Source organism: Pelobates fuscus, chromosome 3 (genome assembly GCF_036172605.1).
Source record: "Pelobates fuscus isolate aPelFus1 chromosome 3, aPelFus1.pri, whole genome shotgun sequence".
Lineage (NCBI taxonomy): Eukaryota > Metazoa > Chordata > Amphibia > Anura > Pelobatidae > Pelobates > Pelobates fuscus.
In genome coordinates, this window is record NC_086319.1 from 280897995 (window position 1) to 280924842 (window position 26848).

At 44.9% G+C, this 26848-nt stretch overlaps 1 pseudogene; it reads right to left on the reverse strand.

The window, feature by feature from the left end:
- Positions 1 to 570: 570 nt before the first annotated feature.
- On the reverse strand, positions 571 to 26848 carry LOC134601777 (uncharacterized; annotated as a pseudogene).

Below are 26848 nucleotides of genomic sequence, written 5' to 3' on the forward strand. Positions count from 1 at the left end.
TGACAGTGATCCATCGGATAATATTGCATTAATAATTTGCGAATTCAGAGTGTAATCTACTAGTAGTTAAATAGGCTGATGATAACAAAGGATATATTAAGCCTAACGTATTAAAATTTAAGAAAACAGTTAGACAACAGGAAAGGAAAGATGTAGACAAAACTATGAATAGAGTAGTTCCCCTCCTCCGGGTGGGAAGGGTGGGAAAATACTCGCCTCCTGTCATTATTAAAATTAAGATTATAAGTACACTAGCGCTAGCATAATCTTCAATTTTATCACATGACAGGAGGCTTCCTATTTTGCATTTTTAACGCTGTAGAATAAGAGACATAGCCGCACCGGAGTTCGGTCGGAAATAGAAGGTGCGGAATGTAGATTCTCTAGACCAGTCTGCGGAGCGTAGGATATCCGTTATGGAAGCGCCCGCCATAAAGGCTGAGGATGCTGCTGCTCCGCGCACCGAGTGGGCTCCAAACGTAGTGTCAACGCCAGCTAGCGATAGTAGCCAGCGAACCCATCTTGCTAGAGTGGTGGTAGTGATGGGGACATGTGGTCTAACATATGACCCTAGGAGTTGACCTGATGGTGAGGATCGGAGTGGTAGGGTAGTTTCCACGTATTGTTGTAGAGTGGAGACGACACAGAGTTGTGGATCTGTGGGGAAGAAAGGATAAAACACAGATGTGGAGTCCGTCTTAGTGCGACGAGATATCCGGAATGTAACTCCTTCAGGGGAGATTGAGAAAGCGTCTATGTCCAGAGCTCGAATGTCTGAGACCCTGCGGAAGGAGACCAGGCAAAGCAAGACTGTGAGTTTTGCTGATAGCTGACGGAGGGAGAGTCTGTCGTTAGTTGGCCAATCCCTCAGGAATCGGAGGATTACGTCGACGTCCCAGAATTGAGAATATTTCGGCCCTGGGGGGCGTTGTAATCGAATGCCTCTCAGGAGTCGACATACGAGTGGGTCCTTTCCAACCGGGATCCCTTGAATGGGGACATGGGCCGCTGAAATAGCTGAACGGATTACGTTTAGTGATCTGTAGGATCGGCCCAATGAGAATAGGTGAGATAGGTTCAAAATGGTTGGAATAGTGGCCGTAAATGGATTGAAGTTTCGTTCCAGACACCAAGTGGACCAGGAATTCCAGGCGGATAGGTAGCATCTTCTGGTTCCAGGGGCCCATGAGTCCCATAGTAGTTCCTTAGCAGCCTGCGATAGTTCGCCGACTTGCCAGGAGCCCCTGAAAGCGTCCAAGCCACCAGATGGAGACGATTGTCTAGGATGAGAGGATGCGGATTGCCTTTGGGATCTGTGAGAATGTACTGATGATGAGGTAGTAGGAGAGGATCGTTGCATGATAGAGCTAGGAGATCTGGGAACCATGGTTGTCCCCTCCATAGTGGAGTGATGAGTACTAGCGAGGTTTGCTGGTTCTTCAGGTAGTGTATGGTCCTCGCTATCATGGCGAAAGGAGGGAAGGCGTAGGCTCCCGTGATCGGCCATGGTAGTAGAAATGATTTCATTTGTCTGTTGTTGCGGGACGCAAATAGATCTAGGTGGAGTGGTCCTAGGCGATCCGCGATGTGGTTGAAGATTTGTGGATCCAGTTTCCAGTCGCTGGTGTCCTGCCAGTGGCGTGAGAACCAATCCGCTGTGAGGTTTGTCTCTCCTGGGAGGTATTCCGCCGTGAGGGAGATGTTGCGGGGTAGGCAGAAGTTGAAGATGTCTTTCGTTATTTCTGACAGGAGCCGGGAGCGGGCTCCGCCTAGGCGGTTGATGTAGCGGACTGCGGAGATGTTGTCCATCCGGAGGAGGATGCAGCAGTCCGACTTGTCCTTCGCTAGGCTTCGGATAGCGAAGGACCCGGCTAGAAGTTCTAGGCAGTTTATATGTAAGTTGAGGTCCTGGGATGTCCAGGCGCCTCCTGTCGATATATTTCCGCTCGTCGCGCCCCATCCCCAGAGGCTGGCGTCTGATTCCAATATCATGTCGGGAGCCTTTCCGAAGATGGCTCGGCCGTTCCACGCCTCCATGCTGTCCAGCCACCATCTGAGTTCGTCTCTGACTTCCTCTGTCATCGGGACCAGCTGGTCGTAAGAGGGGTTTTCCCTGAGGAAGGAAGCTTTGAGACGTTGCATCGCCCGGTAGTGAAGTGGACCCGGGAATATAGCTTGAATGGAAGCAGAGAGAAGTCCCACTATGCGTGCGAGGGCGCGGAGTGGAATGGTGTGGCAGCGGATGGCTCTGCGTAATTCCTTGCGGATGGCTGAGATTTTTGCTGTTGGCAGCCGTAGGGTGCTGGAGATGGAATCTATCTCGAATCCCAGAAATTGTACCGTTTGTGACGGGGAGATAGCCGATTTCTGAAAGTTCACTATGAAGCCCAGAGATGACAGGAGATCCGTGGTATACCTTGTGTGACGTATCAGTCTGAGTCTGTCTGAGCAGAACAGTAGAAGGTCGTCCAGGTATATGATGCAGCGAATTCCTTGCGCTCGAAGATGTGCGACCACGGGCTTCATCAGTTTGGTGAAACACCATGGGGCCGAACTGAGGCCGAAGGGGAGGCACGTGAATTGCCAGGGAAGGCCTTGCCAATGGAAACGAAGGTATTGTCTGCAGGATTGGTGGACGGGAACTGATAGGTAAGCGTCCTTGAGGTCTAATCTCGTGAATCAATCCTTGTCTTGTAGCAGGCCTCGTAGAAGATGTATGCCTTCCATCTTGAAGTGGTTGTAAGAAACGTATTCGTTGAGTTGTCGTAGGTTTATGACGGGCCGAAGATCTCCCGTTTTCTTCTTTACCAAGAAGATGTTGCTGAAGAAACCTTGAGGGTCGGAGGCGGGTTCGATCGCGCCTTTCGAGTATAGGGTTTGAAGTTCGTCGTCGATGAGAGAGGTGTCTATCCTTGAACCGTGGATGGGACGTGGTAGTTCCGTCTGTCGTGGTTCGTCTACGAAGTCTATGACGTAGCCTTGTATTGTCTGAAGGACCCATGCGTCCGTGGAGATGGAGGTCCATTCCTGAAAGAAAAGGGATATGCGACCTGCTGTATGCATGGGAAGAGAAGAATGAGTGAAATGGTTGCTTACCTGAGGAAAAGCGAGCTCTGCCTCGGGTGCGTGGTCCTCGACCCCTGTCTGCGCCTCGAGTGTAGGAGTATGGGCGATATCCCACCTCTGGGTAAAAAGGTCTCGTAGAGCGGGGGCCTGAAGGCCAGAAGCAGCTGGCAGCACGGCCCTTTGGCGGCCAGCCCGTCCAAAAGCACCCCTGGTAGGGTTTTGTCTGAAGACTCTACGCATTGAAGTCTGAGCCTTGTTTAAGGATGCGTAGACGTTTACGTGTCTGCTTAGCTCTTTTAGGAAAGCTTCTCCAAAGAGCTTGCCCTGTGCCATAGGACCTAGTTCCTTGGTGCCCAACTCCACCAATTTCCCGTCAATGCGGAGAAGTGCTGCTTTGCGTCGCTCAGATGATAAGGCGACATTGGCATTACCCACAAAACAGAAGCACCTTTGTGCCCATTCCCGCACATCATGCGCCCATTCTCGCACCATAGTAGCGTCAAATTGATCGGCTTTGGCTAGGGCGTCGTCAGCTAAATACATAATTCTGGATAATGGTCCCACAGAATCTAGAAGTTTAACTTGTACCCCTCTGAACCCTTTCTCTACACCTTTGCGTGGGTCGCGGCCACCTCGCGACATAAAGGTGGTCATCACCTGGTCGAATTCAGGAGTGTCCGCAACGTGGTCAGGTAAAAATGGTCGTGGGCATTCCGACCTTAAGCGGTTGCGGACTGTCTTGTCCATGGACTTCCGTAACCAGAGGTGCATGAACCTCGCTAAGTGGTCGGGTGGTGTCCAGTCGCTTGAGCGTGGGTGTCTTATTTTTCGTGGGTCAAAGAGTTTTTGCCCCAACGGGTCGAGTATGGTCTCCTCGTCTTCTTGCGGGGTCTCCGCATTGTCTGGTTCTTGGGGTTCTCCCGTGAACATGTGTTGTGGAAAGAAGGATTGGGATCCTGAAACTGAGTCCCAAACGTCTTCGTTGGAGTCTGACTCGTCCGCTTGCCATTCGTCTAAGATGGCCATGGATTTAGCGTGAGATTCTTCTTCTTCCGAAGAATACTCATGTTGCGGGTTCAGGGTGGTGGCTATAGCGGGCTTAGTGCGTTTAGCCGGGTTTTTGCCTTTGTTAGGGTTCTGGTGACCCTTTTCGCCTTTCCAATGGCGTTTGCCCGTGAAGGTTTCTGGGCTCTTGCGTGATTCTGGTTCGTCAGAATCTGAGTCATGGCGGGCTGTGTGGGTTTTTGATGGTTTCCTCTTGTCATTACCAGAGGCCATCATTTTGGAGAGAACTTTCTCCATGGAGGCGGATACGGCCTCATTTACCATGGTTTGGAGCTCTGAATTCTGAGAGGTCTCCATAATGCCTGAATATGTGTTGGCACAGGGCGTATTATAGAGGTCAGTAAGCTGTATTAGACAGACTTAAGCTGTTTTATATTGTTATGCAGACCCCAGCAGGGTGCAATAACGTGTTGTGTTGTACAGAGTACAAATTACCCCAGCAGGGTTTATACAAGGTATGAAATTGGTTTGAGGAGAAAAACCAAAAATAACCCCAGCAGGGTTGTAAATATATATATATATATGATACCCCAGCAGGGTATACAGTGTCAATGGTGGTAATATAATAGTATATGTAGCCCCAGCAGGGCAGAATACAATACCACTAGTTGGGATTTGTGTTCTGGGCCTCACCCAGGAATGCAGAGGTGGCCACAAAGCGACCTCTATAGCAGCACGGTTAAGGGCAGCACCCCAAGTAAGCACAGGTTAATACCTTATGTGCTTTACACAGCTTTGCTAAAACTGACCTCTGTGGAGTATTTTGTTAGAAGTCCGTCCGTGTGTGTCCCTTGCGGTGCAAGCCGCGGGAAAAGGGTGAGAGGGAGCCGGTAATGGTGGCAAAGCGGGGGCAAAGACAGGGGGACCTGCCTAAACTCGGGGAGCCGCCCGAGGGCGGAAACCGAGCGGAAAGAGCGGGAAAACAACGGAATATTCTCACTGGGTTATGAGAATAAAACTAGAGAGTCCCAGTAAGGGAATGAATTTAAAATACAGGGACACCAAGTAGTATAAGTAGTAGAAAAGGTAGAAAGATAGAAATAAAAGTAAAAGTCAAAAGAAAAAACAATTATACATGTATAGAAAACTTTATATATTATGAGGTAAAAGGGAAGAGCCAAAAACTCTGACCTGTCTGCGATGGAGCAGTAAAGAAAGAGGGGGAGGAGCCTGTTCACTGGGACTATATGCTCACTGTTTTGCATTTTGATTGGTTTAAATGTTTCACTTTCTTTACTGCTATGGAGTTTAGTAAAGAGAGTAATGCAAAATAGGAAGCCTCCTGTCATGTGATAAAATTATATGGGGTGGGGGAAGGAACATGAGCAAAAAAATTTATATTGATACACTATAGATTTAAAAATATATCCATAGTCGTAATCGAAATTATTCAACCCCCATTGAAAAGCAGGTTTATTGCCAAAATTTACAGACTTTAAACTGGTTGCAATGAACAAATCAAACAAAAGCAACTGAACTAGCTCAACACAATGAATGCTTCAAGTGGTTTTCCCAAATGCAACTTATAATGACTTCTACGGTTTCAAAAATATTCAAAGATTCTTCAGGAATGCTGGCAAAATCTGGTGTCTGGCTATGCATCTCGTTTGCAGCGGATCATAACAGAAAATGGTGCTCTACAAAGCAGTATTATTTTGTCGACTAACAATTTTTGTAAAATTTTAGTTGACAAAACATTTTGAGATTAAAACTAAACCAATTCAGATTACTAAAATACAACTAAAACTAAAACGGCAATTGAGTCAAAGACTATGACTAGTGATGTACCGAACGGTTCGCTGGCGAATAGTTCCTGGCGAACATAGCATGTTCGCGTTCGCCACCGCGGGCGAGCACATGCGATGTTCGGTCCGCCCCCTATTCTTTATCATTGAGTAAACTTTGACCCTGTACCTCACAGTCAGCAGACACATTCCAGCCAATCAACAGCACACCCTCCCTAGCAGACCGTCCCACCTACTGGACAGTATCCATTTTAGATTAATTCGGAAGCTGCAACCATTTTATTTTATATTTTCAATTTATTATTATTTTTTTCAGTGCATATAAATGTTACAAATACTCCCCACAGACACTCTGTATTACTGCAGATACTCCCCACAGACACTCTGTATTACTGCAGATACTCCCCACAGACACTCTGTATTACTGCAGATACTCCCCCCAGACACTCTGTGTTACTGCATATACTCCCTCCAAACACTCTGTATTACTGCAGATACTCCCCCCAGACACTGACACAGAGCAGAATAGGGTCTGTTCCCCCTACATAGGGTCACTTGGCAAATATGGATTGACACCTATCCTAAGGATCCCAGATACACACTGACACAGAGCAGAATAGGGACTGTTCCCCCTACATAGGGTCACTTGGCAGATATGGATTGACACCTATCCTAAGGATCCCTGATACACACTGACACAGAGCAGAATAGGGACTGTTCCACCTACATAGGGTCACTTGGCAGATATGGATTGACACCTATCCTAAGGATCCCTGATACACACTGAGACAGAGCAGAATAGGGACTGTTCCCCCTACATAGGGTCACTTGGCGGATATGGATTGACACCTATCCTAAGGATCCCTGATACAAACTGACACAGAACAGAATAGGGACTGTTCCCCCTACATAGGGTCACTTGGCAGATATGGATTGACACCTATCCTGAGGATCCCTGATACACACTGACACAGAGCAGAATAGGGACTGTTCCTCCTACATAGCGTCACTTGGCAGATATGGATTGACACCTATCCTAAGGATCCCTGATACACACTGACACAGAGCAGAATAGGGACTGTTCCCCCTACATAGGGTCACTTGGCGGATATGGATTGACACCTATCCTAAGGATCCCTGATACAAACTGACACAGAGCAGAATAGGGACTGTTCCCCCTACATAGGGTCACTTGGCAGATATGGATTGACACCTATCCTAAGGATCCCTGATACACACTGACACAGAGCAGAATAGGGACTGTTCCCCCTACATAGGGTCACTTGGCAGACATGGATTGACACCTATCCTAAGGATCCCTGATACACACTGACACAGAGCAGAATAGGGACTGTTCCCCCTACATAGGGTCACTTGGCAGATATGGATTGACACCTATCCTAAGGATCACTGATACACACTGACACAGAGCAGAATAGGGACTGTTCCCCCTACATAGGGTAACTTGGCAGATATGGATTGGCACCTCTCCTCAGGGACCCTGATACACACTGGGGGGGGGACCTGTCCTCCCGCCACCCCCACCCCTGCGTGGTGGGTGGGGGCCATAAAAATAATGAGGGGGGACCTACTGTCCTCCCCCGGGCCCCACCCCTGCACGGTGTGAGGGGGGGCCATAAATCACAATGGGGGAGGACCTACTGCCCTCCCACCTGCCCCTACCCCTGCACGGTGGGTGGGGGCCGTAAAAATAATGAGGGGAGGACCTACTGTCCTCCCCCCGGACCCCACCCCTGCACGGTGGATGGGGGCCATAAATCACAATGGGGTGAGGACCTACTGTCCTCCCCCTGCCCCCACCCCTGCGCAGTGGGTGGGGGCCGTAAAAATAAAGAGGGGGGACCTACTGTCCTCCCCCCCGGCCCCAACCCCTGCGCGGTGGGTGGGGGCCATAAATCACAATGGGGGGAGGACCTACTGTCCTCCCCCCGCCCCCACCCCTGCACGGTGGGTGGGGGCCATAAAAATAATGAGGGGAGGACCTACTGTCCTCCCCCCGCCCCACCCCTGCGTGGTGGGTGGGGGCCATAAAAATAATGAGGGGGGACCTACTGTCCTCCCCCCGGCCCCCACCCCTGCACGGTGGATGGGGGCCATAAATCACAATGGGGTGAGGACCTACTGTCCTCCCCCTGCCCCCACCCCTGCGCGGTGGGTGGGGGCCGTAAAAATAATGAGGGGGGACCTGCTGTCCTCCCCCCCGGCCCCAACCCCTGCGCGGTGGGTGGGGGCCATAAATCACAATGGGGGGAAGACCTACTGTCCTCCCCCTGCCCCCACCCCTGCACGGTGGGTGGGGGCCATAAAAATAATGAGGGGAGGACCTACTGTCCTCCCCCCGCCCCACCCCTGCGTGGTGGGTGGGGGCCATAAAAATAATGAGGGGGGACCTACTGTCCTCCCCCCGGGCCCCCACCCCTGCGCGGTGGGTGGGGGCCATAAATATAATGAGGGGGGACCTACTGTCCTCCCCCCCTGGCCCCCACCCCTGAGCGGTGGGTGGGGGCCCTAAAAAAACAATAAGGGGGGGACCTACTGTCCCCCCCAACCCCACCCCTTAGTGGTGGGTGGGGGCCCTAAATAAAAATCCCCCCCCAATCAAAGCTGACTAGGGATCCCCAAGCCCCTAGTCACCCACCCCCACCCCCAAAAAAGTTACCCCATACCTTCCCCCCCTCACCCTAAAAAATAGTGAAGGGGGAGTAAAATAACTAACCTGTAAAGAAAAATTCAACTTACCATTTGACGTCTTCTTTTTTCTAAAATCTTCTTTTTTCAGCCCCAAAAAAGGCCAAATAAAAAGCCATAAGAACCGACGCAATAAAAAAAAAAAAATAATAATAATAATCCATCTTCACCCATGGAGGGTTCCGCGCAGACTGAGCTCTGCAGAGCGGGGGAAGGCTTATAAAACCTTGCCCCGCCCTGCAATTAGGCTCAGAGCACTCTGATTAGTGGGTTTAAGCCATCCAATCAGAGTGCTCTGACAGGTAAATGAAGAGACTGACAGGTAAGTCTCTACATTTACCTGTCACAGCACTCTGATTGGTTGGCTTGAAATCCAACAATATGGATTGACACCTATCCTAAGGATCCCTGATACACACTGACACAGAGCAGAATAGGGACTGTTCCTCCTACATAGGGTCACTTGGCAGATATGGATTGACACCTATCCTAAGGATCCCTGATACACACTGACACAGAGCAGAATAGGGACTGTTCCCCCTACATAGGGTCACTTGGCGGATATGGATTGACACCTATCCTAAGGATCCCTGATACAAACTGATACAGAACAGAATAGGGACTGTTCCCCCTACATAGGGTCACTTGGCAGATATGGATTAACACCTATCCTAAGGATCCCTGATACACACTGACACAGAGCAGAATAGGGACTGTTCCCCCTACATAGGGTCACTTGGCAGATATGGATTGACACCTATCCTAAGGATCCCTGATACACACTGACACAGAGCAGAATAGGGACTGTTCCCCCTACATAGGGTCACTTGGCAGATATGGATTGACACCTCTCCTCAGGGACCCTGATACACACTCGGGGGGGACCTACTGTCCTCCGGCCACCCCCACCCCTGCGTGGTGGGTGGGGGCCATAAAAATAATGAGGGGGGACCTACTGTCCTCCCCCCGGCCCCCATCCCTGCGCGGTGGGTGGGGGCCATAAATATAATGAGGGGGGACCTACTGTCCTCCCCCCCTGGCCCCCACCCCTGAGCGGTGGGTGGGGGCCCTAAAAAAACAATAAGGGGGGGACCTACTGTCCCCCCCAACCCCCCCCCCTTAGTGGTGGGTGGGGGCCCTAAATAAAAATCCCCCCCCAATCAAAGCTGACTAGGGATCCCCAAGCCCCTAGTCACCCACCCCCACCCCCAAAAAAGTTACCCCCTACCTTCCCCCCTTCACCCTAAAAAATAGTGAAGGGGGAATAAAATAACTAACCTGTAAAGAAAAATTCAACTTACCATTTGACGTCTTCTTTTTTCTAAAATCTTCTTTTTTCAGCCCCAAAAAAGGCCAAATGAAAAGCCATAAGAACCGACGCAATAAAAAAAAAAAAAAAAAAAATAATAATCCATCTTCACCCATGGAGGGCTCCGCGCAGACTGAGCTCTGCAGAGCGGGGGAAGGCTTATAAAACCTTGCCCCGCCCTGCAATTAGGCTCAGAGCACTCTGATTAGTGGGTTTAAGCCATCCAATCAGAGTGCTCTGACAGGTAAATGAAGAGACTGACAGGTAAGTCTCTACATTTACCTGTCACAGCACTCTGATTGGTTGGCTTGAAATCCAACAATCAGAGTGCTCTGTGTCAGTTTACACAGCGTGGGAAAGTTCTTTGTAATTTTCCCACGCTGTGTAAAATGACTCAGAGCACTCTGATTGGTGGATTACAGTAGGTTCCCCCCCTCATTGATATTTAGGGCCCCCACCCCACCCCACCCCTGCGTGATTTGAGTGTCAAATTCCAGAAATACACTTTTTTTTTAAATAAGTGTCCTCCGCCTTTAAACATGAAACTTGTACCATAACTTTAAAATTAACTTACATCTCTTGTACTATTGAGACTATTGATCCCTTAGTCTTAAGAAGTGTTTCTTTATTAAAAATCTTCACGTTAAAATATGAAGATTACTGAGTCAAGAGGAAAATGCTTTTGAAAAAGAATGTTTTGAAAAAGCCATTTCTATTTTTATAAAATGTCACCTTATGTTAAAGAGTGTATCTATATTTCTTATACAGTATCCGTTTTTACCAATGTATATTGTGGAAACAAAAGGACATATATATTGATGCATTTTATTATGCATTAGGATTCTAATAATGTGTATATGTATTGGGATCATTGCAATAAGCTACAAATCCAACTGTAGAATATATACTGCATATTGTGTGAATAAACTGCATAGAGCGCGGATAAAGATAATACCACTGGAAAGCACATAACACACGTCATGCGTTCCAGGGACATAGAAGTCGCGTAACAATTACGTCATTTTGTGCGACCCGGAAGTGGAACGCACGACGTGCGATATAGAACGCACGTAGCATTCCAAGTGTGCACAAACCAGACCCGGAAGCAGAAGTCACAAGAAGTGTAAAAGAAGCCGGGAAGATCTTTCACCACAACATACCGACTGAGGAAGCCCCCATAGGGGTGAAATGCGTATCGGCACTGGTATACCCATTACCAAGGTACCATTTGGACTTACTCACTATACTGGACTTTTATTTTGGGGCTTACATTTTATTGTACATATATATATTAATTTTAATTTTATGCACATTGCCATATGTGCTTATTTAACAAATAAAGTGAAGTTTACACCTAAGAAGGCACTTCTATTTTGTGACCACCACCTGTACCAGCTGGAAGCAGGATTGGGGACATCCTTTAAGAGTCCCTCAGCGCAACTCATGAGAGCCTTATGATTCTATTTGGCTCCACGTTTGTGAGTATTTCAATCCATCCAGATTTATTCATTATACTCTGACAATATTACCCTATGTGATATTATTTTTTTTAAGATTCATCATGTGTTTCCACCTATTGTATGTATTTATCCTATGTTATTTAGAGTGGTATAAGGGGTTCCCACTCAGGTGGTTTATAGCACTTGTTGCTAACACTTTCTCCCATCAATTGTGTATTGTGCGTTTTATGGGATATATTTCTGGTTATTGACTTTGGCTTTGTTTGGCTTCCCTGTATTCTGGTATCCCTGACTTCTGGCTTTCCCTTATCGTTGTGTCCCATTCTGTGTCCCCCGACCTCGGCAACTATCCTGACTATTCTTTGGTCCGTTCAGTCCGGCCATTCTAAGGCCCGGTAATACGTTACCTTTTAGTCCTAGGTGTGACACAATCATACGTGCTGGATCAATTAGTAATCCTGACAGGGAGAGGGTAAAGAAAAATTAGAATTACTTATTATTGCATGTCATTACAAAGGAACTTACCTATGGTTATATGAGTCAATGAAACAATCAAAATACAAAAAACAGTGTGTAGTATACCCAGATTCTAATGAATACACAAGTGGCAGTGCTGCTAAAATTCTACCATGAAATCAACCACACAATTTCACAATAAAATACAAAAAACACAGAAAAAAAGTGGACAGCGCACTAGTAAAGCATGCACAGGTGCATAAAGAGAGCAATGTGGTAATATCTAAAATTCATATATACCATGTAAAACTCCTTTCCAGTAGTGCTGCAAGAAATACAAGCTCACATAGGGCGATATAATGTCCCCTTTTTTTCTGCGAGTCAATGAAACAATGAATGGAATGCATATAGTTAAATAAAATATTAACCCTTTAACGATGATCTATATTTACTGTCATGACTTGCTGGTGCTTTAATAACTCACAAACTGAGGATACCACACTCACACTTAGGAATCCAGGTCCTTATCAGGGCAAGGGTTGGCAAAACCCAGTTTAGTAGATAAAATAAATTAGGTCCAGGCATTGGTTTTACTTTTCAGGTGGGGGAAGGGAGTGAATACATTCTAATGTTAGGAATACATTTGTGTATCCCTAACATTAGCATGTTTCTATAAGAACCCCACTCATACATACTAATTTAGTGATACTAGAGCTACTGATGCACAATAGTCACAATATTCCATATTAGGACTAGATCAGGGATCAGGAACCTACAGCATATGTGCCATGCATGTCACTCAAGGCTGCCAGAGCCAAATAGGCTCTGGCCTATCAGGAGTACACAGTCCCCACATACATGCACACAACTCCACAAGCAGCCTCACATGAAATACCACAAGCAGCCCCATAAATGCACACACCAAGAAACACGCTTTGTGACATTCCATACGCACAATTCCACAAGCAGACCCCAAACAAACACTATATTCATAGGTATCATACACAATACCACATCACCCCCCACCACCCTCAGCTTCACCCCCCAACCATCACCCCAACCACCCTCAGCCTCACCCCCCACCACCACCTTTACCCCCCACCACCCTCAGCTTCACCCCCCACCACCATCACCCCCACCACCCTCAGCCTCACCCCCACCACCATCACACCACCCTCAGCCTCACCCCCACCACCATCACCCCTTCCCACCCTCACAATCACCCCCCACCACCCTCACCCCCACCACCATCACCCCACCACCCTCAGCCTCACCCCCACCACCACCATCACCCCCCACCACCCTCAGCTTCACCCCCCACCACCATCACCCCCACCACCCTCAGCCTCACCATCACCTCACCCCCACCACCATCACCCCACCCTCAGCCTCACCCCCACCACCATCACCCCTCCCCACCCTTACCATCACCCCACCACCCTCAGCCTCACCCCCCACCACCATCACCCACATCACCACCCTCAGCCTCACCACCCACCACCATCACCCCCCACCACCCTCACCATCACCCCTCCCCACCATCACCCCCACCACCCTCAGCCTCACCCCCACCACCCTCAGCTACACCCACCACCACCATCAGCTTCACCCCCCACCACCGTCACCATCACCCCCTAACCAACTACTCATGCACATATACAATATAGCAGCCCACATACACACAAATGTAATGCTGCAAAGCAACTACAACACCCATAAATAACACAAGCAGAATACGGCAACATACTCACCTGATTTTTAAAAAAGTAGGACTGGCATGCCAAGGGACTTCAACATCCTCTTTTAGCACAGGACTACTACAAGGTTGCCTTCGACTGGACTAGATTTTAATGGCATGTAATATCACTGGATTATAATTGGTTGATTGGTTGATGGTAACTGCTTTCATTCATATTACCCATTTCATCATCAAATGTTCTAATCTCTCTTTGCATTACAGTATTCCTTTGCCCAAATAAATATTTTTTCCCCTTGTAAATAAATACCAGTCGATGAAAGTAACAAAAGCCAAAATGAATTATTACAGTTTAAAAAAAATAAGGTTTATCATAGCCAAATTAAAGCACACTTTATAAAAGACACTTAAGTACTACAGGAACATGACTTACTGTATAAAGCATATTGCAATGTACTCTAAAATATATTGCAAAAAATGAGTTAAGAATGAGTTAATCTTCCATTGTCCAAAACCTGGCAAACAGTCCAACATAGCAATTGGTGACATCTCCATTTTGTATAACTAGCTGCAAGTGACAACCACAATTCAGTTTGTGACATGCTGCACAGAATCATTGACATGTCCACAGCGACTGTCACTCCATCACATTTACTTTGTGTTCCCATGAAATGTAATTGCTTTATAATTATAGATACAGGGAGTGCAGAATTATTAGGCAAGTTGTATTTTTGAGGATTAATTTTATTATTGAACAACAACCATGTTCTCAATGAACCCAAAAAACTCATTAATATCAAAGCTGAATATTTTTGGAAGTAGTTTTTAGTTTGTTTTTAGTTATAGCTATTTTAGGGGGATATCTGTGTGTGCAGGTGACTATTACTGTGCATAATTATTAGGCAACTTAACAAAAAACAAATATATACCCATTTCAATTATTTATTTTTACCAGTGAAACCAATATAACATCTCAACATTCACAAATATACATTTCTGACATTCAAAAACATAACAAAAACAAATCAGTGACCAATATAGCCACCTTTCTTTGCAAGGACACTCAAAAGCCTGCCATCCATGGATTCTGTCAGTGTTTTGATCTGTTTACCATCAACATTGTGTGCAGCAGCAACCACAGCCTCCCAGACACTGTTCAGAGAGGTGTACTGTTTTCCCTCCTTGTAAATCTCACATTTGATGATGGACCACAGGTTCTCAATGGGGTTCAGATCAGGTGAACAAGGAGGCCATGTCATTAGATTTTCTTCTTTTATACCCTTTCTTGCCAGCCACGCTGTGGAGTACTTGGAAGCGTGTGATGGAGCATTGTCCTGCATGAAAATCATGTTTTTCTTGAAGGATGCAGACTTCTTCCTTTACCACTGCTTGAAGAAGGTGTCTTCCAGAAACTGGGAGTTGAGCTTGACTCCATCCTCAACCCAAAAAGGCCCCACAAGCTCATCTTTGATGATACCAGCCCAAACCAGTACTCCACCTCCACCTTGCTGGCGTCTGAGTCGGACTGGAGCTCTCTGCCCTTTACCAATCCATCCATCTGGCCCATCAAGACTCACTCTCATTTCATCAGTCCATAAAACCTTAGAAAAATCAGTCTTGAGATATTTCTTGGCCCAGTCTTGACGTTTCAGCTTGTGTGTCTTGTTCAGTGGTGGTCGTCTTTCAGCCTTTCTTACCTTGGCCATGTCTCTGAGTATTGCACACCTTGTGCTTTCGGGCACTCCAGTGATGTTGCAGCTCTGAAATATGGTCAAACTGGTGGCAAGTGGCATCTTGGCAGCTGCACACTTGACTTTTCTCAGTTCATGGGCAGTTATTTTGCGTCTTGGTTTCTCCACACGCTTCTTGCGACCCTGTTGACCATTTTGAATGAAACGCTTGATTGTTCGATGATCACGCTTCAGAAGCTTTGCAATTTTAAGAGTGCTGCGTCCCTCTGCAAGATATCTCACTATTTTTTACTTTTCTGAGCCTGTCAAGTCCTTCTTTTGACCCATTTTGCCAAAGGAAAGGAGGTTGCCTAATAATTATGCACACCTGATATAGGGTGTTGATGTCATTAGACCACACCCCTTCTCATTACAGAGATGCACATCACCTAATATGCTTAATTGGTAGTAGGCTTTCGAGCCTATACAGCTTGGAGTAAGACAACATGCATAAAGAGGATGATGTGGTCAAAATACTCATTTGCCTAATAATTCTGCACGCAGTGTATAGATACATGTATATTTCCTTCTATCAGATCCACTGGCTAAAGCCACCTTATTGTTGCAGTTTCTATCCATTTAATATAGAACCTCTAATCAAATGTAAAAACTTTAATGAGGGTTAGAATAGAAACATATTTTTTTCTGCAGAAAGCAGGAAAAGTGGAGAGGCCAGTTAATGTATAAAATTCCCAGTATACTGTAGTCTGCCAGCGTGCATTAAGAGCTCAATCATAAATCATGTTTTAGGATGTGGGTAAATGCAGAAAGTAGAAGAAAATTGAATTAAAAATAATGCTGAATATTGGCAATGACCCAAAATATAAATTAATATGCTTTTGTTGGAAATTGATGGTCTGTGTACCCTTAACCCCTTGCCGTAAGATTGTTGAAATACATTGATATGTGTCTTTGCAAAGAAAGAGTTAAACAGGTTAAAAAGGATGGACACAACATAGAGAAGAGTTAGAATTGACAGTATTAACAACAGTTTAGTGACCATATAGTATATACTATACCAAAGGGCTTAAATTCAAGTAATCTTAGTTGAGCTTAACAACTTCCACTCGCCCACTAGCCATTGGCAAGTGCAAGTTGAGCCCTGCCAAGCAGAATTTCAACCCTGCTGACTGGACCCTTCAAATGTGCAGTGGCGAGTAACGCTTCAGTCTCATCTTAGTATATGGCAAATATATAGGACCTCATATATGTGTAACACCAAGTTTCAAATATATGTAAATGTGGCCATATAAGCATTGTTTAACATGGTGTAAAATAAAATCTATAGTGACCTGTATATGTGGTACACTAAGAAAGAATGGAAGGCAAACATACAGTACTAACTATGGGTAATTGCTAAACTTCTGTTGGAGTGGAGTAGAAGTTACAGTCCATCTTTTGCTAACTGGTGACACAGGTGTGTCAAATATATATGGATTCTAGTACAGTAACTTATGAATTCCATGGAAGTCAAATATCTCCATAAACATATATTTCTTTTTAAATTTCATGGTCTGTTATTTTCTTATTGGGTTCATGGGCTGTTTAAAACCATGGCAGCAATGCACTTGTGCAACTGTGCATCATTGTATTTCAGTGAGGAGATTCCTCACTGTAATATATCTACATTATTCTTTATCTTAGTTGTATGGATTATGGCTATATCTCTTGATCTTCCTTTTCAGAATAAAATGAGTTTTAAGAATATAAGACTGATTGATTTAGCTAAGTTATTGATTTCACCTTCGGACAGACAATGCTACTCTCCATAATTCCCTATAAAAAAACACTGTCTGATTTATATTCGAATAACCTTTTATCTACATCAACTGACAACTTTTTCATCCAAACAACCCCTTCTAACAATATCATATTATTTATGCTATCAAACTTTCATTAATGACACAGATTGGACCAGTTTATCTTTAACCCCTTAAAGACCAAACTTCTGGAATAAAAGGGAATCATGACATGTCACACATGTCATGTGTCCTTAAGGGGTTAAAGGAACAATATGGGGTCAGCTACACAAACATGTATTCCTGACCCTATAATGTTAAAACCTACCCCCCAGCCCAACTGCCCCTAAATATAGTAAAATCTTACATTTTTTCCAGTCTGCTGGTACTGGCTCCAGTGATGATCTCCGCCAATCACAATGCTTTTATAAGGGAAATATTGGCTTAGATTGTCAAATCTGATGATCCAAACTCTACCCTGGCCAATCAGCATCTCTTTATAGAGATACATTAAATGCATCTCTATGAGGAAAGTTTAGTGTCTAAATACAGAGGGTGGAAACACTGAATGTCAGTGCTGCACAGTGTGCAGCACTGCCCAGGAAGCACCTCTAGTAGCCATCTGAGGAGTAGCCACTGGAAATGTCCCTAGGCTGTAATTTGAACACTACCTTTTCTCTAAAAAGACAGTGTTCACAGCAAAAAGCCTGCAGGGACTGACTATACTCACAAGAACAAATACATTAAGCTGTAGATATTCTGGTGCATATAATCTCCCTTTAAGTCTCCATATTAACCCGTATATAGCTTATACTGTACTGCATCATCCTTATCTTCAGATTATAAATATTTCTTTTTTTCAAAATTACACTTTTTTGGAAACTATAACAAGCAAGAGATTAAAAATGATTGATTAAGTCAAGTTATTTTGTTCTTTTTTTTATTTATTATTCTCTAAATTGGTACTATTGTTGCTTTTCTGTTAAGCACATGTTTGAGCCCATGCTCAAATTTCAGCCAAATATTGGTTTGGCTCGGCAGAACTTCAATACCATAATACTAGTTTAGGAATTAAATCGCAATAATCAAAGAAGCACAAACATGGACCAATCAGTGTACTGTAAAATGTATACATAAAATAATATTATGCATATATGTTGCAGTAACTGAGCATTTCAGAGTTAAATTGAAAAAAAGTAACCAATAGAAGGATAAGGAGGTGGAGCAGTTAAAAATATTCTAGATATTTCTATATTGTATAATTAATTATGCAATATCTCAATATAGATTTGTATAGAATATGACACTTATTATGTATTCAGCCTTTTCTAAACTCATAAGAAGCAAACTAAGGATACCTGCAGATAGCCATTGATAATCTTACCACATCTAACATTAAAGGAACACTATGGGGTCAAGAACACAAACATGTATTCCTGATCCTATAGCGTCAAACCCACAATTTAGGTATCTTGCTTCCCCCTTACCCACTTAAAAGGAATTAAAACTCATCTTATCTCCTGGACCCACCTGTTTGGTGACATCATCAGTGTAATAACTGAATTATCTCCAAGCAGAAAAAACACATTTTTCATAAAACTTGAAAAGTACCCCAAAACACATAAATTCACCATAAATGTTATATCCCCTGATAGCCCTGATCTGGATGACCAACATATCCCCAAATCCCCCAGATCAGTTCAGAGGTTTAGTAATTTAATGGAAGTCTAACTTTGACCGACCACACAGGAGGCTCCTGCCCAGAAATAGTTCCATGAGTTTAGGTTGTGTGGTCGGTCTATTTAGTATCAAAAACAAACAAATACATGAATGGTACCCCCTGGCTCAAAGCTGCGATTGTTCCCCTAGTTCGTGGGAACCAAACTATCGAACAGCGCTCTCCTGGCTGTTCGGGAAAAGGAAGCAGGCGTTTGTATAGTTTGACCGGTGTTCGGGAAGTCGAGTGTCCGATTTTAGTTCCAGACACTCGACAACCAGGCCCTGCTGCCTCCCTTCATGCGACTAAGATGGTCGCCGTTTTCTCCTGCACGTGGCGTTCGACTATACGAATGGTGGCCACACAGGGAGCGCACTTAATTGACTGTTCTCTTTGAAGATAATGAGCCAGGGGTGGTGGTCGGTGTTCGGTACTTACAGCCACCGAACAAATAAAACATAAAAGTCCCGAATAACATGGTGGTTTCATCACAATCAGATATGCAGATTTTTAGCCAATCCAATGCTTTCACATAGGGGAAGCATTGGATTGGCTAAAATCAGCAAGGGGGTGGGGCCAAATGCCATTTTGACCAATCATCACCTCCTCATAGAGATGCATTGGATCAATGTAATTCTATGAGGAAAATCCAGTGTCCCCATGCAGAGCGTGGAGACACTGAACGGCAGTGCTGCCTACTGTGCAGCACTGAGCCAGGAAGCACCTCTAGTAGCCTGATGAGGAGTGGCCACCTAAAGGTGTCCCTAGGGGCAATGTAAAAACTGCATTTTCTTTGAAAAGGCAGTGTTTGCAAGAAAATGCCTGCAAATAATGATTATACTCACCTGAACAACTACATTAAGCTGTAGTTGTTCCGGTGACTATAGTGTCCCTTTAAGTGCTTTCTCCTGGTCCTCCTGTTTTTTCTGTTAAAAGATATCAGTTCTACTCTTGTCTTTTGGCTATTTTATATTGTTGCATGCCTTGACTTTTTAACTTGTTTACCATTCATCCCATTCTGTTTGTGACCTTTTAGAGATGCAATTCTACACCTCAATTACATTTATCAAACTGTCATTTATGCATACTTCATACTTTTTGGGTGCAATTTTTTAAATCAGTAGTTTTTTTTTTCATCTGTTGCTTGCTCTCTCCATTGTTTTGAATATGTGCCATTTATTTGCCAACAGAATGGATTTATGAATTTTTCCACCAGAAAAATTGAAAAATGTTCCGGCCACCATAATTTGCAGCAATAAGAAATTAACATTTCAGTGAAAACTGGATTAATTAAAATTAAAAAATTAAAAACTACATAATTTTTCTTTTTTTTATCACTTTAATAAACACATTCAAAATAATGAATGCATTTAACAGTCACTTTTCAGAACACTGTGATAAATATGTCAGTGGCTTTCCATATGTAAGTGGTATCATTATTATCAGTATTATCAGCTTATCTCTAAGCACCAATAATAATTCTTTCTGTGTTTTTCTCTCTTTTCTATTCACATATTTTGCTCTGAAATCCTAAAATCTGCCTGTAATCTTGTTTCTGCACAGGTCCAATGGGCGAGATCAGTCCTAGAATGCTTTAAATAACAATGCAAATAATAAAGGATTACTTTGTAAGAGCACAAGTGAGTTTAAACAGGATTGAAGCGGCTACATCAAAGCTTTCACATGTTCTCAGTGAATGTGTTTTATATTTTATTATTTTATGGATTATTTGTCTCATGAAATCAAGGACATCTGGTCAACATAGTCTGTTTGATACGAGTTAATGGACATTACTTGTGTCAAATACGGACAAGCAGTGATAAAACGCAAATAGCCAATGGGCAGTTAATTTGTACAATAATAGTTACAATAATGGAAAAATATATATTGTGAATTATGCAATTATAGCAACGGTGGCTGTTGTCCAAATAGAGATATATACAGGGATGAATTTAGGACCTCTGCCATTCCAAAGACACTTTCTAAACCACTCAGTCCATGACCTCAAGTTTAATTTGTTGTACTGCAATGATGCACTTATATTTATTCTGCATACTATAATTATATTGAAATTGCAGAAGCAAACTACAATTATTATAGTGTAGACTTATTGATTGTTGATTATTAGTCTCAGGGCTGTAGTTATCATAAAATAGGCACTTTAAGCTAAATGACTATTTTCAGAAGTTCATGGTGCTTTACTGCAATATTTTTCAAAATAAGCAACAAAGCATATTTTACTTGTTTTTCATATTATGTATTTATTCTCATTATATATAACATAAAATAAATTTACTGTACGTATGTTAAGGATGATCGGTAAATCATGGTGTGGTTTACCTGTTGAGAGCTCAACACAAGATGAATTGATACATTTTCTCATACAAAACAGCAAGATATATGCAAATTGTGCAAGCACTTGAAAGTCAGATATGAAATTACATTTATTTCAGCTTTGTATAAGACGAACATATTAAACAACTGTTACTCAATATAAAATGTATTCAGTGATATGCTCGAAATGAATTACTCTTGAATATAATTTTAGCTATTAATGGAACAAGCTCTGAGTTTAAATGGCAGAACACATATATATTGATACAAGAAACAAAGCTTACAGCTTTAAATCTGAAAAAAAGACAAAACACTAGGATAGTGTAATATTGTCTATGCAATGCAACTCAATTACAATGACTATTAGTGCACTCATCAAAAAAATATATAGTGACCACAGATGTACAATATGAAAGTGCTCTGTGTTAAAAAAAGGTGCTTAAACAGATATCAGAAATGTAAATCTATTAGCAGCTAGGGATGTGCATGGGGAAACATTTTGGTTTGGTTCGGTATTCCGAAATTCTGGACTTCGGCCATTCGGGACTTCGGGACTTCGGTTCGGTTCGGCACTTCGGAACTTCGGCACTTTGTAATTTCGGCACTTCGGGACTTTTCTTGCAGACGCTTAGTAGATAACTCCCTAATTCCCACGGTATTACGGAGTTATCTACCAAAAGGCTGAAAGACCCAAATGAAAAAGTAAACTAATGTGAGGGACCTATTGTCCTCCCCCAGGCCCCCACCCATGAGCGGCGGGTGGGGGCCCTAAATAAAAATTTAACCCTAAAAATAATGAGGGGGGACCATTAGCTAGATACCTGGAAAAAAAACTTACCATTTGATGTCTTCTTTCTTCTAAAATCTTCTTTTTTCAGCCCAAAAAAAGGCCAATAAAAATCCATAATAACCGACGCATTTAAAAAAAAATCAATTTTCACCCATGGAGGGCTCCGCACAGACTGAGCTCTGCAGGGCAGGGGAAGGCTTATAAAACCTTGCCCCGCTCTGCAATTAGGCTCAGAGCACTCTGATTGGTGGGTTTAAACCATCCATTCAGAGTGCTCTGACAGGTAAATGAAGAGACTGACAAGTAAGTCTCTACATTTACCTGTCACAGCACTCTGATTGGTTAGCTTGTAATTCACCAATCAGAGTGCTCTGTGTCATTTTACACAGCGTGGGAAAGTTCTTTGGAATTTTCCCACGCTGTGTAATTTGACTCATAACAACACTCTGATTGGTGAATTGAAAGTAACCAATCAGAGAGTTATGAGTCAAATTGCACAGTGTGGAAAAAATAATAATTATTATTATTATGGTATTTATATAGTGCCATCAAATTCTGCAGCACTTTACAATAGGTGGACGAACAGACATGTAGTTAGAACCAGACAAGTTGGACACACAGGAACAGAGGGGTTGAGGGCCCTGCTGTCAGGGTACCTGTAGTCTCTACCTCAGAGGAGGTGAGAGACTTAGACGTTTATCCTCCCAGAGGGGTTGTTTCTTCCGTTCCTCGCGGTTCTCTCGGCCATTTACAAGCCGACCGCGAGGGATCCACTTCCTTATATGACGCGACGCTCAGTAGTCGACGTCATGACGCCAACCCGGGTCGACCTGTCAGTCAAGTCCCGAGCACTAATCAGGACTCGTCGGGGGCGTGATTACCCTCTAGAATCAAGGTATAAAGTAAGGCTTTCGGCATCTGCTCATTGCCCTGTCGTGGTTCTAGCCTGTCTAGTCACTCAGTGCTCTTGTATTCTAGTTGTTTCTTTGGTTCTGACCCGGCTTGTTTGTACTACCCTGTTTATCTCTGTTACCCTTTGACTCGGCTTGTCTCTCGCTTACCTGTCCTTTGGTCCCCCTGACCTCGGCTTGTTCCTAGACCATTCTCTACTTACTCCTTACGTTAAGTCCGGCCATTCTAAGGCCGTTGTGCAACTCATGTTTAGGCTTAATTAAAAGACCGGGCTTGTCCCATTCCAAATATAATAAAAATTAGGCTTTATTATTATTCTGTGGGGTAAATATGAATGTTTTTGTCCTTCCTTTGGGTATGATACTGGAGCAAAGCTAAAATGGTATTTACATTTCAAAGAGTTTTACTCAGCACTTAATGGTACAGGCCAAATGGATGAAGAGACATTCAGACTTTTCCCAAGTGTAGAACCTCACACCTTGCAGAGCCTTGATTACTTCACATCCATATTAGTAAAACCCTTTGAACCTTGCCATGCCATCCACACTTCCCCTTCTGTCATCCAACCTCTGTGGGGGTCCCAGCTTCAAAAGATGTAACCCCTGTTGACCTCAGCAATAGCATCCTTTTGTGCCATTTACTACACAAATGGCATTAAAGGATTATATTTCATAATGTAATACTAAATTATGCACCCTTGCCGTGACACCTCCCCCAAATAAGAGACGCAATGGGAGAAGGCTCACATGCCTCTACCTTGCGTATCAACACTTGTTCCTTTTTGACTCCACCTCATACACTCATCTTTTTCATAACTCTGGATCTCCATGAATGGGGTAGCCCTCATGTGTTCACACACCTCCCCCAAAAAGGCTTGCCCTTTGTCTCTAAGCCATAGAACAGCCATATCCACACCACACATCCCTGATTTGCCTGTTTCCATCTCACACTGTGCTCTGGTCACCTCTCTTGGGCCGCACCCACTGCGCCCATGTAGTAGCTCTAAAGGGAAGAAACCAACCAATTTCTGCAGTATTCCCCTGTAAGCACACAAAAGATGAGACAGAGGACACTCCCAGGGTACCTGCAAAGTATCCACACTCCTTATCTTTTTTAGTTTGTGGTCAGTCTGCAGTGGTTGTTTCCCTTTTTGACTCTGAACCTTTGGTTCAGAATCAAAAAGTTGCTTAGAGACAGATTCCTTCTCCTGAGCTGGCTTGGGTGTATGTGTGAGATGTGATTGTGATAAGCTGACAAGGTTCCTGGTTCCCTCCATACTTTCACACAGCCCATCTGATACATTTGCTTCAGGCACATATTGGCACACATATTCATTCAGCCCTCTGTCCCTAGAATTCTGTTCCTGCACATTGTCACATGACACCTTTGACACCCCTTGGTCAGGCACATAATGTGGTACACACTCACATAATTTCCTCTCCCAGCCAGGCCATCCTCCCACAATCTCACATAGCCCCTCACTTTCTCCTTGTTCTGGCACCTGACATACTCCTGGCTGAGATACAGGGGAACATATCAACTCATCCTGCCCTGACTCCCAGTGGTTTGATCCACTTATGTTTTCACATGGCATCTCAAACAACCCTGGCTCTGACACAGATAGGCGCACACGCTCATCCAGCCCTGGCAAACTTTCCCCTGGTACCACAGACACCTCTGGTTCTGGCACAGCCTGGCACACATGCTCATTCTGCCCTCCCTCCCAGCACAATTGTCTGCATACATTTTCACAAGTTTCCACGGACACCCCTGGTTCTGGCACAGATTGACACACCTTCTGCCCTCCCTCCCAGAGAAGTTGCCCTGGCAAACTTTCCCCTGGTACCACAGACACCTCTGGTTCTGGCACAGCATGGCACACATGCTCATTCTGCCCTCCCTCCCAGCACGATTGTCTGCATACATTTTCACATGTTTCCACGGACAGCCCTGGTTCTGGCACAGATTGACACTCATTCTGCCCTCCCTCCCAGTAAAGTTGCCCTGGCAAACTTTCCCCTGTTACCACAGACACCTCTGGTTCTGGCACAGCCTGGCACACATGCTCATTCTGCCCTCCCTCCCAGCACAATTGTCTGCATACATTTTCACAAGTTTCCACGGACACCCCTGGTTCTGGCACAGATTGACACACCTTCTGCCCTCCCTCCCAGAGAAGTTGCCCTGGCAAACTTTCCCCTGGTACCACAGACACCTCTGGTTCTGGCACAGCCTGGCACACATGCTCATTCTGCCCTCCCTCCCAGCACAATTGTCTGCATACCTTTTCACATGTTTCCACGGACAGCCCTGGTTCTGGCACAGATTGACACACATTCTGCCCTCCCTCCCAGTAAAGCTGCCCTGGCAAACTTTCACCTGTTACCACAGACACATCTGGTTCTGGCACAGCCTGGCACACATGCTCATTCTGCCCTCCCTCCCAGCAAGGTAGTCTACGTACACTTTTACATATTGCCCTCTGCACAGTAGGGCCCCTATGAGGCTTGGGTTTAAAACACACATTACCTTCAGGCACATACTGGGATAACAATCTACCTAAGTCAGTACCAAGTAATACATTTGCAGGGATATTCTCATCTACCCCCACATTTCTGAAACCCTTCCCCGCTCCCCAATCCAAATAAACTCGTGCCATTGGCACTACAAGCCGTATCCCCCCAATTCCTTTAACTGCTAGAGTCTTGCCAGGAATTAAGTCCTCAGAGCCCACTAGCTCTGGACGCACAAGAGTCACATCTGCCCCAGTGTCCCTGAGTCCCACAGTTACCTCTCCTCCGACTGTCACAGGTTGCAGATTCACATTGTTGCTGCCCTCTGATCTGGTTACAAACAACACAGAGGACGTTGGTTCCGAGGAGCGTCCCTCCCCAGCTGATAATGCTGGCTGCCGTTTCCCAGGGCAAGCAACACTAATGTGCCCCACTTGGTTGCAAATAAAACATCAGCGACTATCTCCTTGCGCAGACATGGCACTAGCTCCCCATCTCCCTGAGGTAGGAGCTGAAACAAAAGATGGCCCGCTAGGCCTGGTGATGGGGAGTCGTGGTGGTGTGGTCCTCCAGTTGGATGTTCCCTTGGCAAAACCTCTGCTCCGGTCCACTGTTGCTCGATTGGCAGTGTGGACATCCGCCAGCTTACCCGCTTCCAATGCTGTTTTGGGGTTCCGGTCCAGCAGCCATTCCTGTACATCGGCTGGGCAGAGCTGCAAAAACTGTTCTTTTATTAGCAGATCTTGCAAACCTTCTAAAGTGGTAATTTCCAGTCCTGTAGTCCACTGTCGGAATGCTGTCGCCAGGTGCCCCACAACTTCTGCATAACTTTCTGTAGGATGCTTTTGCAAAGTCCTGAATTTCTTTCGGTACACCTCAGGAGTGAGGTTGTACCGTTCCTGCAAGGCAGTCTTAATCGAATCATAGTCCTGGTCAAATTCTGCTGGAAGCGCAGCAAATGCTTCCAGGGCAGGACCTCTGAGACCAGGGGTGAGGTATTTTGCCCACTGGTCCTTTGGTAGCTGGAACTGCCTGCAAACTTTTTCAAAACTGCGCAGGAAAACATCCAAATCACCATCTTTGTCCAAAGTTGGAAAATTCTCTGCACGTGGTTTGGGTGCAGAAGAGTCTCTGGAATTAATACTTATAGGGGAGGCAGTCAACCTCTCTAACTCAGCCATTTTTAGCTCATGCTCTTTAGCTCATGCTCATGCTTGTCGCTCTGCAGCCTCTCTCTCCCTCTCAGCTTGCCGCTCTGCAGCCTCTCTCTCCCTCTCAGCTTGGCGCTCTCTCTCAGCTTGGCGCTCTCTCTCACCCTCCTGATATTTAAGGATAAGCTGCAGTTTTTGGTTTGTATCTGCTGAGTCCACATATTTCAACACAGTTTGCAAGTACAAATCCAAAGGATCTCCAGATCTCGGTACATCATTGACAAAAGCTGCAGGTATCTCCTCCGCAGTGTTTGAGGCATCATTTTGCACCGCTTGTTGCATATCATAGTCCACCAGTGCTTGTAATAGTTCCTCTTTTGTTTTTCCCCGACAGGGGATAGATCTCTCCCGGCAAAGCTGGTCTAGCACTGCCTTGGACTGCGCCTGGTACTCCAT